Source organism: Bos javanicus, chromosome 7 (genome assembly GCF_032452875.1).
Source record: "Bos javanicus breed banteng chromosome 7, ARS-OSU_banteng_1.0, whole genome shotgun sequence".
Taxonomy (NCBI): domain Eukaryota; kingdom Metazoa; phylum Chordata; class Mammalia; order Artiodactyla; family Bovidae; genus Bos; species Bos javanicus.
In genome coordinates this window covers 9,161,551-9,177,527 of record NC_083874.1, presented here as the reverse complement: position 1 = coordinate 9,177,527, position 15,977 = coordinate 9,161,551, and the positions used below count along the sequence as shown (strand labels likewise).

The 15,977-nt window shown below is 38.3% G+C and overlaps 1 pseudogene; it reads left to right on the top strand.

Annotated features, from left to right (window-relative positions):
- The first annotated feature begins 9,709 nt into the window (after positions 1–9,709).
- LOC133251823 (olfactory receptor 7A17-like) lies at positions 9,710–10,698 on the top strand (annotated as a pseudogene).
- Positions 10,699–15,977: the final 5,279 nt, after the last annotated feature.

Sequence of the window (15,977 nt, the reverse complement as noted above, 5' to 3'; positions counted from 1 at the left end):
ATATCATGAAAAACTCAGATAATAATGAAACTGCTTCATAAAGTTATTGTGAAGATTAAGTGAAACAATCCATTTAATGCATTGATTCATGTTAAATATTCAGTTAAGTGTTAGCCATTTGTTGTTGTTAGCCATAAGTCTTGTCCAACTGTTTTGCCACCCCATGGACTGTAGCCTGCCAAGCCCCTCTGTCCAGGGGATTTCCCTGGCAAGAATATTGGAGTAGGTTGTCATTTCTTCCTCCAGAAGATATTCCTGACCCAGATATTGAACCCGAGTTTCCTGCATTGGCAGGCAGGTTCTTTACCACTGAGCCTCCAGGGAAGACCTAAATGTTAGACATTAATATCTTTTATAACGTCATGCTCAATAGATATTTATTAAATAAATGAACAGTGAGATATTAAATTCATGTTTCAGGTTTATCTGTATTAGATCAATGCTATTTGAAGATATTTAATATGAAAAATATTTACTAAAAATGTTAATTAAAAACATGCTTACAAAAACAAACAAAAAAAGCAGTGCCCTATAAGAAAACTGAGACAGGGCTTGCTTCATTCCATATCAGACTGTTTTCAGAGAGACAGTAGTCTTGAAGCAGGATCTTATTTCCCTGTCCTTGTATTGAATTTAGCTGTTAGTCCACCAAGAAGTGAAAGTGAAAGTGATTCAGTCATGACCGACTCTATGGAATTCTCCAGGCCAGAATACTGGAGTAGGTAGCGTTTCCCTTCTCCCAGGGATCTTCCCAACCCAGAAATCGAACCCAGGTCTCACGCAATGCAGGCAGATTCTTCACCAGCTGAGCCATAAGGGACGCTCAAGAATACTGGAGTGATTAGCCTATCCCTTTTCCAGCAGATCTTTCTGACCCAGGGATCGAACGGGAGTCTCCTGCATTGCAGGTGGATTCTTTACCAACTGAGCTATCAGGGAAGCCCTAGACCACCAAGGCTAGAAGCAAAGTTCCCTGATTCTTACCCCGTTTGAAAGCAAAAATGTTTCAAGGAGGCAAAGACTGAAAAACAGGCACAAAGTTTATTATTAAGAGACACACCACAATAAATGGAAGGATACCCAGAGAAGCAGTTTATTTATTTAAATCAGCACAGAAATACACCCCCAGAGAGGAGTGCTGGTGTCCTGAATGAGGAGCACAATAAAAAGGTGATTTAAATCATATACATAGGACAGTCCTTCTGGGTCTTTGCTTACACTCGGCCAGTTAACTTTTTTCTTTTATCACACCTGATTGGTCCTAGGACCCTGACCAAGACACATACACAACTTTTTGCTAAGATGGATCCCATCACAGACCTGTGGGTGCGTGTCCACACTTATTTTGGGATGGCACCCCCTCCCTTCTTGACTCCCAAGGAGCCTCCCTGCACATGTGGAGACACAGAAGTCTTCCTTGACCTCAGGAGTGGGCACTTTATCTCTTTACTTCATCAGAAATCAGCTTCTGCCTCTAGCTTTGTCCTTGGAGTATCTGGATGAGAATAAAATTTCAGTTTTACTCCACTTGACCAACACCAGCCATCCAGTCCAGGGGCTGGGCTCATCTATCTCCTACTTCAAGACCACAAAAAAGAAAAAGTCTAAAAATATGGAAAGTCTCAGGACAAATCTTATACTGCTTAATATGAGACATACTAAACTCTTTTTTTTTTTTCCTTTATTTCTCAGGTGTTCCCCATCCTGAACCCTCCTCCCTCCTCCCTCCCCATACCATCCCTCTGGGTCGTCCCAGTGCACCAGCCCCAAGCATCCAGCATCATGCATTGAACCTGGACTGGCATCTCGTTTCATACATGACATTTCACATGTTTCAATGCCATTAATGTGTCTGTATATACCCTTTTGTGAACTGTTGATTTATTCCTTTTGCTTATTTTTTCTTGGATATTCAATCTGTATGGTGTTTCACATCATATACATATCACTGTCTATATTGTTGGGATAAAAGTACTTTTTCCTCTTGACATCAAGGAAATCTTACAGAGGCTGGAATTTTACCAAACCGAAGAAGTTATTCTTCATCACATTGTCTTAGAGAACATTTGAGCTTAGTAGATCATTTTCCCACAATATCCATTTCATTTCTTTTAGCCTCTCTTGTATGTGTGTGTGTGTGTGTATATATATATATATATACATACATATATATATATATATACTTTATGGCACTGCTAGTGCAGAGGCACTACTACTCTTCATGGTGGCACCGCTACTCTTCGTTGCGGTGCACTGGCTCCTCATCTTGGTGGCTTCTCCTGTTGCTGAGCATGGGTTCTAGGTGCACAGGTTTCAGCAGTTGTGATGAATGGACCTAGTTGCCAAGTGGCATATGGGATCTTCCGGGAGCAGTGCTCAAACCTGTGTCCCTCAGGTTGGCAGACAGATTCGTAACCACTGGACCATCAGGGAAGCGCTCTCTCTTACTTTTTATTTTTAAAAATACATGGCAGAAAGACTCATACGTAAAAGGAACCCCTAGTTTATTGATCCATGGAAAGCTTAGAAAGTGGAATTTCTGGGTACCATTTATACATTCTTTAGGAGAAAGATAATCTGATTTGACCAGCCTCAATTGTAATGACACAGGCAGGTAGTTCTAGGTGAGAAGTGCATGGTAGTAACACAGCCCAGGAGGATTTGGTATGTGTCTGTGCCCTGTGGCTTGATAGCAGTTCCTAAAGCAGAGGCACCTGGGCTTATATATTAAAGTGACATAACACAGAGATCAAAATTCAGTCAACAGATAGTATTAAGAAATTTGTTTGAATTCACAGGAAGCCTTGGCAATAAATTAATCAAATGCAAGAACGTACATACAAAAAGGGATTCTCTGTGGACTGAAGTGCAATATGTAGCAGGGAAGCCAGCTTGTTCCTCAGCATCCCTGACACCATCTCTAATCACTCCCCATCTTGCTTATCCCTCTGCCCCAGTGGCTTCCTTGTTTGCATTTGAACATGTGGAACAAATATCTTCCTCAGGTCCATGGCAGTGGCCATTCCCTCTGCCAGACACACGCTCCTCCTGACATCGTACTACACCATTCTCTTTCCTTCTTGAGGTACCTGCTGAATTATCACCTGTTTGCCAGCCTTATTTGAACAGTCAGCACAAGATAATATCTCCTACCAAGATTTTTTTTTTTTTAATACATGGATTTGTTTCCTTCATAGCATTTGTCACCACCTGACATACTTATTTGTATATCATTTTCACCTTCATTGGATGGTGGGGTATTTTTTTAAATTTTATTTTATTTTTAAACTTTACATAATTGTATTAGTTTTGCCAAATATCAAAATGAATCCACCACAGGTATTTATTTTTAAGCACCCTATGCTTATTGCCTATGTGTTCTTGAAACGTGGTTGGCACTTGAAATATGTTCCTCAAATACATGCAAGAATTTCTTCTTACAGTTGCAACATGTATGCTATTTTTGAGAATATGCTGACAATGGGGCAAAATTTCCTATGCAGAAATGAAACGAGTGGGGCATAATCTCAAGAAGAACTTATCTATAATCAATTAAAATCAATAATGACTGCAAAATAAAAATTGTCCAGGTTAAGTAATATGGATAATGCCCATTGGTGTGAAAATTATTCATGTTCTGTTTTGACACCTTTCTTAATAACTCAGTGATGTATTTTGCATCAGTGCTGCTGGCTGGTGATCCCCTTGTTAAATTAGTATCCTCCGTATATGCAATCTCTTCACCTCAGTGAAAGAATAAAGCATTTTCCACCTGTGCATCTCAGCTCTCAGGTGTCTCTTTATTTTATTGTAGGAGCTTAGGAATATACCTTAGTTCTGCGGCTACCCACAGCTCAAACTTAAGTGCAAAAGCCTCAGTGATGTACATAGGTGTCACACTCATGATGGGCCCATTTCTCTAGAGTTTGAGGAATAAAAACATAAATGAAGTTAAGAAGAGTCCCTGTGTAATGACAAAAATAAAATGGACATATATCCTGGGTGTGATGAAGTACTCTCGACTGCACAGTTCAAAGCCTTGGAACTAAAAATTGTGGTACTTTGATCATTGTAGAATCAGCTTTGCCCTGTCCATTTACTTCCTGGGATTTTTTTTTTTAATTAAAATTCTTTATGCAGTGTCAGTAACTCATTTTATTAAGCTTTCTCCTCAGTCTAATATAAAGCAGGTTTTTTTTTTATTTGTATATTTTTAAATTTACAAACTTTGCCCATCTTTGCATAGAAATATATGGAAATTTTCAATTCTTTATAGGGTGAGACATCAATTTCTCAATGATAATTTCTGTTCTAACATTTTTCTTAATAACATGGTGATGCATTTTGAATCCCAAGTAATTTTTTCTTGTTTTCCTGAAAGAGTAGTTGTTGTTATATTACTCATTTAAAAAAATACAATTAAAAACCAAAATAATTTGTAGAATTTTTTACTAGAGGAAAATCTGAGACCATGATTTTTTTTCACCTTTGTGTAAATCATTCCTTTGCATGTCATATTTTAACTGTTTGTTCTGATAAAGCAAAAGTGTTAGTCTCTCAGTCGTGTCCAACTTTTGTGACCCCATGAACTATAGCCTGCCAGGCTCCTCTGTCCATGGAAATTTCCAGGCAAGAGAACTAGAGTCGGCAGTCATTTGTAGACTTAAATAATAGTGTGTGTATATGTGGGCATTGAGTTTTATTCTCCTCAAAATGATCCTATTCTCTTATTCAGCTCCATGTCCACAGTGCCTGCTCGAGTGACTGTTGAAATGGTCACCAAATACACATCAGCAGGTGGAGTCTACACTGAAACAAATTTGAGTAAATAAAATTTATTTATTTAATGCTACTTATTATACTTAATATGGCTTTTGAGTTAGGGAAAACATGAATACAAAGAAAATTTTTAAATTTGCTTTGTATTACTAAGTGAAATATTTATCATGCTATACATCCACACATTGAAGTATGGAAGATCGATGTCCCTGTGAAAGGATGTGTTTCACTGGGGTGATGGTTTGTTATGCTTAAGTTGTTTTTTATTGAATTTTCTTCCTGATTTCATCTTGAAATATTTCAATGATGCCTGTAGATGCTACTATTTCCATTGCTCTAAACAAAATTAAAATTTTTATGATCATTAAATGTTCAGTGATTAACAATATAAATGTCATTCATTATTACATATAATAAATATATAATATATACTATATAATATACACTACATATTGCAAAATACATATTATATAGTATATATACCATATACAATATATACTGAATAATGTATTATATATTATAATATATAATATATATCATAATATATAACACATAGTATTGTTTATATTTGTGTGTGTGTGTGTGTGTGGTGTGTGTGTGCACACTCAGTTGTTTATGACTCTTTGCAATTCCATGGACTACAGCCTCCAGGTTCCTATGTCCATGGAATTTTCCAGGCAAGAATACTGGAGTGGGTTGCCATTTCCTTCTCCAGATGATCTCCCAACCCAGGGATTAAACCCAAATCTCCTGCATTCCAGATGGATTATTTACCACTGAGCCACAAGGAAAGCAGAGGCCCTGTGAGTCCCACCTATATCACCTTGATCCTTTACATTTCTGAGGTTTTCAGTACAACTGCCAACAGTTAGCTCCTAAATCTCTTTACCTGGGGGCTTTACCTGACCAACAAAATCTCTCTGCCTACTTGCATGGTTATCTGACAGTGACAGTGGTATAATAATTGCACCCTCAGGAGAGGAATTCTACATTTTCATTTATTTTCTTGGGCTCCAAAATCACTGTGGATGGTGATTGCAACCATGAAATTAAAAGATACTTCCTCCTTGGGAAAAAAGCTATGACAAACCTAGACAGTGTATTAAAAAGCAGAGATATCACTTTGCTGACAAAGGTTCCTACAGTCAAAGCTATGGTTTTCCAGTAGTCATGTACAGATGTGAGAATTGAACCAGAAAGAAGGCTGAGTACTCAAGAATTGATGCTTTAGAACTGTAGAGCTGGAGAAGACCCCTGAGAGTCCCTTGGACTGCAAGATCAAACCAGTCAATCTTAAAGGAAATCCACCCTGAATATTCATTGGAAGGACTGATGCTGAAGTTGAAGCTCCAACATTTTGCCACCTTATGCGAAGAGCCAACTCATTAGAAAAGACCCTGATGCTGGGAAAGACTGAATGCAGGAGGAGAAGGGGATGACAGAGGATGAGATGGTTGGATGGCATCACTGACTCAAGGGGCATGAGTTTGAGCAAACTCTGGGAGATAGTGAAGGACAGGGAAGCCTGGAGAGCTACAGTCCATGGGGTCACAAAGAGTCAGACATAAGTTAGCAACTGAACAACAACAACAATATGAACTAGATTCTCCTGGCATCTAACCTGGTCTCCTGGGAACAGAGCATCATAAGAATAATTTCTTGTCTAACTAGACCAGTGCCCACAGGGAAGTGTTGTGCTCAGAGGTGGGAGTAACAATGGAAACAGTGCCTAATAAGCAGACACGGGGAGCAGTAAGTATCTCCTCTGCTGCAGTCCCTCAGTCTAAACAACCTAGAGCTGCACAGGACACGGGTTGTTGGTTTTGAAGTCCTACATCTGAATAAGGACCAATGCTTCCCTCTTTCCTTCTGACCTGCCTGGGAACAGAGCTCCAGTCCATCATTCACCATCCAGGGAGGAATTTGAATATCCACACAGGAACTTTCTTCTCATAGTCCCCATCTAGGTGAGTGTGAGAGTTCTATAGGTACTTCAAGAAAGGTTCAGAGAGAATGGAAGTAGAAAATTTTTACCTGAGGTCACCCGAGTACCTAATCATCTTATACCAGAGCAGAGATATTAGTCATGCTGCTCTGCTAGGTTGACTAATTATAATTTGCTTATTTAATGTTCAAAGGAGAAGTGTCTGATAGACTCAGCAACACAAGAGTCTTTGCTGACAATTAAGCGATGGGAATGGAAGTCTGATTCGGAGACCTGAATGAAGGAGGAATTGGGAGCTCAAACTGGTTCCGGTAAAGTAGAGCAGATTAGAAGTTCACAGTTACAGAGAAAAAGAAACCTAGGTTTGGAGGCATGAGCGGTGAAACATACACCTTTTTTCAGCATTCTAAGATGGGATATATTGGGCATCTTCCATTTTTTTCCCACACCGATTGAATTAGGTACTGCCTTGGAACAGAGCTCTTGAGACATACATTTCACAGTATCTTCTCTCACATTGAGTATTCACATGAAAAAGCTGTATTTGATATGCAAGATGGTATACTACGGAGCTTTAGTTTGCAACTCTTTGTTACCAAGTGGTGAGAAGGCAATGGAGACATTTGTGAGGTAGAAGAAAATAATCAGCCAAACTCATCACAAGTTATAATCATTCACTTAGTGACATGAAACAAGTATGTTAAGTTTTCTATACACATTGAGTAAATTTGTCTACCAACTTAGAAGAATGGATACCTCTTCCCTCACATTTTGTGTAAAGATATTAACAGTTAGAATGGGTCTGTAGTCTAAGTACAAACAGCTGATAGACGATAGTTCTGAGATTCAAACGGGTTTTCTGACTCAAAAACTTTTCATTTAAAATAATTTAGAACCTCTATACCACTTACATTTAAAATCCTCATCTGTTGTTGAGCATTGTATATTTTCTGTTGTAAATTGTGGGCTAATTCCCTTTGCTCCTTTTTCTAGGAGAGTTCAGTTAGTAAAATGTGTTATCATTACAAAGATAATGATTCATGTTTCCTTGATAAATTCCTTTAGGGTACCTTATTAAGTATTCTGGGCATCAAGGGAGTATAACTGGGTTTGGGATGCTGCTGAAACCAAGGAGTCTCTCTTTTTCACTGTCTCCCAGAGACTGCCTGAGCTTAATAGATCTTGTTTTGCAAATAAAGGGGTTCAGCATGGGGGTTACCATAGTGTAGATCACTGAGCCGTCAGACTTATCCAAGAAGATGAAATACCTGCAGAACTGAGATACACATACTCCAAGGACAGTGCCCTAGAGCAAGGCAACCACCAAGAGGTGGAATCTATAGGCAGTGTTTATTTTCTTCCACATGTTCTATTCTTTCTTCTCTCTCAGTTTTTTTTTTTTTTAACTGCTTGTCCAGGGATCAAACCTGGGTCTCCCGCACTACAGGTAGATTCTTTACCATCTGAGCTACCAGGGCAGCCCAACATAAATTTTCTTTTCAGAGAAGGCAAAAAAAAAGAGCTCATATTAAATGGAATGCCACTTCCTCAAGAGGCTTTCCATCTTTAATTTAGGTACTATTTCTACATTCTTTATGGCAAAGATAATTTGCTATTAATAGATAGCAAAATGTCCTAATTATTGTTACTGGAAGTAGGAAAAGCCAAGAAGTAACAAACCCAGCAAACCATAATATGCTGTATTTGTGTGTGTGTGTGTGTGTGTGTGTGTGTGTGTATTTGCAATGAGCATTTCTCTGGGCAGTGATGCCTGAGTTTATGTACTCCAAAAGGGACAAATCCTGCAATGTTAACAGCAGAAGGGCATAAGGAGTGAATCCACTTCTACTCAGAGGAATGAATCAAAACAAACCAAAAAATGTGAGAGGAACAACATGTGAATTAAGGTCTCACTTGTAGCAGGGAGGTCCCCGTGTTCCTCAGCAGCCTCTGACACCATCTCTCCTAACTCTCCCTCTTGCTTATTCCCCTAGACACTTCGGCTTTCTTTTAAGTCTAGAATTTGAAGCAAGTGACATACTTAGGACCTTTTCACTGACTCTTTCTGCAACAGGGCACATTCTTTCACCAGGTAATTTTGTGTCTCTGCTTTATCTTTCTTCAGGCTTCTGTTCAAATTTCTCCTAGTTTGCAGATCTTCTTCAACTTGCATTCAAATGTAACACCTCCATTCACTCTATTTGTACTTATTTTTTCCCCTAAAACCTATCACTAGGTATATGCTTTTTGTTTGCTAATTTATATTCTTTCTTTATTATTTATCATTGGGAGTCTCATTGTCAGCATCCTACACTTTTAGCCCAGAATACAGTCAATTGTTGTTTAATAGTTAATTTATGTCTGACTCTTTTGCAGTCTCATGGACTATAGCCTGCCAGGCTCCTCTATCCATGGGATTTCCCAGACAAGAATACTGGAGTGGGTTGCCATTCCTTCTCCAGGGGATCTTCCTGACCCAGGTATTGAACTCTCATCTACTGCATTGGCAGGTGGATTATTTAGCACTGAGCCACCTGAGAAGGCATACTATTCAACATAAAATAATTTTGCATTTAAACTGTGTCATAAGATTACCTGTTGGTGGAAAACTTGCCTATGGGAATTTCTATTCATTGTTGTCACAGCTTCCCTGGTGGCTCAGACCATAAAGAGTCTGTCTGCAATGCAGGAGACCTGGGTTCAGTCCCTGAGTCAGGAAGATCCCCTGGAGAAGGGAATGGCAACCCACTCCAGTATCCTTGCCTGAAGGATCCCATGGACAGAGGAGACTGGTGGGCTTCAGTCCATGGGGTCGCAAAGAGTCAGACATGACTGAGCAACTGAACTGAAATGAATTGATAACACATATGTTACGGAAGGCCATTTAAAATGACTGAATACAACTTACAGCATTTCACTATGCTAAGGTCTATATGTATAAAAATTAGTCATTTTTCCTTCTGTCCTAGTAGTGATCCCTACCACATGGTACCAGGCAACAATACACAAATTTCAGAATTTGTTCTTCTGGGAGTCTCAAAGGAACCAGAATTTCAGCTCCTCATATTTGGCCTTTTCCTATCCATGTACCTGATCACTGTGTTTGGAAACCTGCTCATCATCCTGGCTATCATCTCAGATTCCCACCTCCACACCCCCATGTACTTCTTCCTCTCCAACCTGTCCTTTGTAGACATCTGCTTCACCTCCACCACTATTCCAAAGATGCTGCTGAATATAATAACTCAAACCAAAGTCATTACCTATGAAGACTGCCTTACCCAGATGTATTTTTCTTACTGTTTGTACAGTTGGACAACTTTCTTCTGACTGTGATGTCCTATGACCGCTTCATAGCCATCTGCCACCCCCTGCACTACACAGTCATCATGAACCCTGTTCTCTGTGGACTGCTGGTGCTGATATCATGGCTAATAGGTGCCTTGAATTCCTTGTTACAAAGCTTACTGGCATTACGACTGTCTTTCTGTACCATCTTGGAAATCCCCCACTTTTTCTGTGAATTCAAAGATGTGATCCAACTTGCCTGTTCTAACACCTTTCTCAATAATGTGATGATGTATTTTGCAATTGGGCTGTTTGGTGGTGGTCCATTCACTGGGATATGTTACTCTTACTCTAAGATAGTTTTCTCCATACGTGGAATCTCATCAGCTCGGGGGAAGTATAAAGCCTTTTCCACCTGTGCATCTCACCTCTCAGTCATCTCCTTGTTTTATTGTACAGGCTTAGGAGTGTACCTTAGCTCTGCTGCTACCCATGGCTCACACTCAAGTGAAACAGCCTGTGTGATGTACACAGTGGTCACACCCATGCTGAACCCCTTCATCTGCAGTCTGAGAAATAAAGACATAAAGAGATTTCTAAGAAGATTCTTTGGGATGGCAGCTGTAAAAGGGCCAATTGTCCTGGGGCTGAAGAAGTGTCAGTTATTACAGCACTCAAATCATTAGAGGCAGAAATTGTGATTCTTGATCAGATTGCAGAAAGAGCTCTTATTCCTTACATTTATTTCCTGGTCTTTCTATTTCTTTGATTTCAACTTCTCCATATAATTTAAGTAAGTCACTTGATTAAGCTTTCTATTCTGTCTGGTATATGGATACCTTTCCTTACTTCTCTAAGTTTCTTATTTTTTTCTGAAATTGGATAAGGAATATTTGAAAATTTCCATTTACTTCATGGGAAAATTTTTGTTCCTCATTTTTTCCCTTTAAGTGAGAGCTATCTCCCCAAGTATTTTTTTTTTAATTTTCCATAAAGAATTGTCTTGAGCTGTATCACTCACATAGAAAGACCACACTTAGCAGCTAGAGTAACCTATATAATTCCACTGCAGAGTGAAATCCAAACCAGTTTGTTATTTTGAGTCTCTCATTTTTTGTCTATATTATAACTTTATTTCCATGATATCTTGGTAATATCAACTTTATTCATACTGTTGAGTTTTATAACTGCTCTTCTGGGGTTATATGCTGCTTGTTCAACCTGTGTCCCTAGTATCTACCATGCTGTTGCTGCTAAGTCGCTTCAGTCGTGTCCAACTCTGTGCGACCTCATAGACAGCAGCCCACCAGGCTCCCCCATCCCTGGGATTCTCCAGGCAAGAACACTGGAGTGGCTTGCCATTTCCTTCTCCAATGCATGAAAATGAAAAGTGAAAGTGAAGTCGCTCAGGTTGCCTACTTGAAAGTTACACAGTCGTGTCTGACTCCTAGCGACCGCATGGACTGCAGTCTACCAGGCTCCTCCGTCCATGGGATTTTCCAGGCAAGAGTACTGGAGTGGGGTGCCATTGCCTTCTCTGAGTATCTATCATAGTCACCTATTAAAAATCATCATCAAATGTGTATCTCCCAGTAAAATCTATATTGAAATGCAAATGTGAATAAATAGACCGACCTAATATGGTCTTTGTGCTCCAAAATCATTTCTGATGGTAACTGCAGCAATGATATTAAAAGACTCTTGCTCCTTGGAAGAAAAGCTATGAAAAATCTAGACAGCATATTACAAAACAGAGACATTACTTTGCCAACAAAGGTCCATATAGTCAAAGCTATGTTTTTTTCAGTAGTTTTGTATGGATGTGAGAGTTGAACCATAAAGAAAGCCAAGCACTAAAGAACTGATGCTTTCAAACTGTGGTGTTGGATAGGACTCTTGAGAGTCCCCTAACTGCAAGGAGATCTAGCCAGTCAATGCTAAAGAAAACCAACCCTGAATATTCACTGGAAAGACTGATGCTGAAGCTGAAGCTCTAATACTTTGGTTACCTGATGTGAAGAGCAGAGTCATTGGAAAATATCCTGATTCTGGGAAAGATTGAAGGCAGGAGAAGGGGATGACAGGATGAGATGGTTGGATGGCATCACCAACTCAACGGACATGAGCTTGAGCAAATGTTGGTATATGGTGAAGGACCGGGAAGCCTGGCCTGCCACAGTCCATGGGGTCACAGAGTCAGACCTAACATCAACTGAACAACAGTAACAGTATGGTCCTATTGTCACAGATAACCTTAAATATGTCATAGCAAATTTTCAACCTTACATGTAAAAAATTTCTGTCTATATATCTACTCATTGAAAAGTGGAAAATTGGTGTCCAAGAGAGAGGGAGTCTATACACTGGAGTTAGTGATTATTTGGTGTGTTTTATAATTGTTTTCCTGGATCACTCAATTTTGACTTTAAAATTTCCTGTCCTGATTACAGTTATGACTCCTCTGTTGCTCTGAACGAAGGATCTTCACTTTTCTAAATTTCATCATAACCACTGAAGAATCATGAGCAGTGAATGAACAATATCAAGCTGAATGATTTCATTTGTCCTTCCTCCTCAGGAACCTTCATTCTTCATGATCAAAGGATGACTCACAAGCAAGCTGAAATTTCTACCTAGTCATGTGATTCCAGATCACCATTTACTTTGGCACAATGTGCATATCCTTCCAACCATTTCAAGTTTCTTAGAACAAGTTCCTCATTAAGGAGAAACCAATGAACCAACTGATAATCTAGTTATCTGAAACAAGTTTAAATAATAATCATGAATATTGTCCCCAAATCAAGATGTATGCCAAAAATAAAAAGCAGTGGATTTTTATGCGTGCTCTCATTACTGTTTGCTTTGTTGTTTCAGTTAGCTATTGCTGCATAACAAGTTATCCTAAATCATATAGTTTATTACACTGCCTTTCTTATCAAGTGAAATTATATAGCTGGAGGTGCTCTGATCACTATTCAGATGCTCATAAGTCCATATAGCTGAGTACAACATTGTGTACATTGTGTATGATCCTATCATCCCAATGTGCTCACTCCATACCTGTGTGCTCACCTCACATCAATAAATTCAAGAATAGTAGATTTTCAACAAATCCCCAAGGGATGAACCATGCTATTTATATCTGTATTAGATACTGGTGTGTCCCACATTTATCATCTTGATTATTTTCATATATGAGATTTCTCAGCCCAATTACAAACTGCCAGTTTCTGGAGTTCTTTGCCCAAGAGCTTTATTTGACAGTCAACTTTGCCTGGTCTGCCAACTTGCATGACTATCTAGTAGTTGCAGTGAAATAATACCCTGTGCAATGTACTTCTTCTCATACAGCAAGTCCATACCTGACCTCTAGAAATTGATTAATATTTTATGCAAAAACAAAAAATATTACATTTTTTGCTGCTTCTGTTAGTCTTTTCCAGGCAAGTTGTTTCTCACATTCTCATTCATGACTCTCATTGAGGGTGTCTGTCTTTCTTTATGTTTCAAGTTAGCTAGTTTCTCTAGCATCATGCCTCCCCTGAGGTGGAACAGGTCAATGTCATGTGCAACATTTGGTCCTGTGGTTTCTCCCACAAAAAAAAGTGAAAGCATATGAGTGAGAGTCAAGCTTCCCCAGCTGTGCAGGGGAATCAGTGACTAAATGTCCATCCAGAAAACTGACATAAACTTCATGAGAAGGGGGTGGGGAGAGATTGGAATAACAGCAGCCAGGACCCTTGAAGGGAATCATAGATAAGCAGATTCTAACAAATGCATCATGAATTCTATCAGGAAATGTTCTAAAACTATTGATGGTTGTAGATATCTAAGAATTGCTAAAAAAATTGAATTGTACATTTAAAATTGGTAAATTGTATGGCATGTGAATCATATCTCAATAAAGCTATTTTTAAAAGTTAAAAAATCTTTAAAGAAGGAAAAAAGGAAGCTATAGTCCAATATATTGGATGAATATACATGAAAAATTTCTAAACAAGATCCTTGCAAACCAAGTTCTATGGAGCATTAAATGGATCATAACCGAGGATCACATGGGGTTAATCTCTGGGACACAAATGTGGTTCAACAAAAGCAAATCAATCAATGTAATACACCATATGAATGGAATTAAATAACCATAGATGCAGAGAAATCATTTGACAAAATTCAACATTCTTTCATGATAAAAATTCTACCAAAGTGAATATAGAAGGAATGAACCTCAGCAGTAAAATGACCATATATGAAAAGCCCACAGATGACATTATGCTGACTGGTAGAAAATTGAAAACATATTCTTTAAGCTCAGACACAAGACAAGAGGGTCCACTCTTACACTTCTATTCAACATAGTCCTGAAAGTTCTAGTTAGAGTACCTAGGAAAGAAAATAAAGGCATCCTAATTGAAAAGAAAAACATTAATTTGTCTGTTTGAAGAAGATAATTCTCTATATCTATCTATCTATCTACATGAAAACCTAAAGGCTCCATCAAACAATATTAGAACACATAAATTCAGTAAATTTGCGGGATAGAAAATCAATATGTAAAAATCAATTATGTCTATATACACTAACAATGAACAATCTAGAAAAGAAAACTCTCAATTACAATAGCATCAAAAAGGATGTAAAAGTATTCAGAACCAAGAGGTCAAATTTCTATACACTAAACTGTTTTTAAGACTTTCATGAAAGAAGTGGAAGTAGGCACAAATAAGTGGAGCAATATCATATGTTCTTGGATCAGAAGAATTAATATGTATAAATAGTAGACAACAAATTAAATAATTACTTTTCCTATATTAGTGTCTCAGGGACATCACAATCTAAAGCACATTTACATGTATGCAATGAGAAAATCTCTATCATCTAAAAAGTGAATATTTCCCAAATTGAATTTAAATTTCCTCTTCTACTTAAGATGAGATTACAACACAGTATGTCTTTCCCCAGGGGAAGTTAAATGTATAAATTCAGAAATGTAATCTCAGTTTCTTGAACAAAATTTTATTGGCTAAATGTCTATGGTGTTTGTGGTGGTTTAGTTGATAAGTCATGTCTACTCTTCGTGACCCTACGTATTGTAGGCTTTTCTGTCGATTGGATTCTCCAGACAAGACTACTGGAATGGGTTGCCATTTCCTTCTCCATTTGATCTTCCTGGACCAGGGACTGAACTGGTATCTTCTACATTGTAGGTAGATTACCGACTGAACCACCAGGGAAGTTGAATAAATATCTATAGCCAATTCCCAATGCAAATGTAAAATTACCACACTAATGATTTAAACAAACACATTTACATTTATGCTTCTACAATTCTGGAGGTCAAAAGACTGAAATGAGTCTCACTGGGTAAAGTCAAAATGATTGTGGTGCTGGAATTCTTCTGGAAGCTATAAGGAAGAACATATCTACTTTCCTATTCTGAGTAAATATTATAGAGGGAAAAAAATCCAAATATACACCTTAGAATTAACAAACATTTCAATGTGAGGGACTAAATGACAATTCTTAACTTGTGATATAATTATGAAATTTCAAATGATTTTGAACAATGTGGCATGAAACTGAGGTGTGCATAGCTCAAGGTTTATATCAAAGGAATAAAGTTCTCCTCCTTGACCTTGTTAAAGAGAAGAGAAATTTTCTCTAGACATCAGGGGCTGTGTCTCTACTACAAAATACTTTATAGACTCAAGGAATCTAATCTATGCCAAGTATGTAATGTAGTCTTAAATTTGGAGAAAATCTTAGGTCAGGTTTGGGATGAGGTGCTGGAAGATTAGACTGAATAATTCAGAATGTACACGAGGAAGAACTATGATAATAAGCTCTGGATTTTCTTGACTCTAACCTGGTCTCTTGGAAACCCAGAATCTCCAGGATATTCCCTTCCGTCTTCAGACTAGTGTCCCACCGGGAAATCACGTGCTTAGAGTTTGGAGTAACAAGA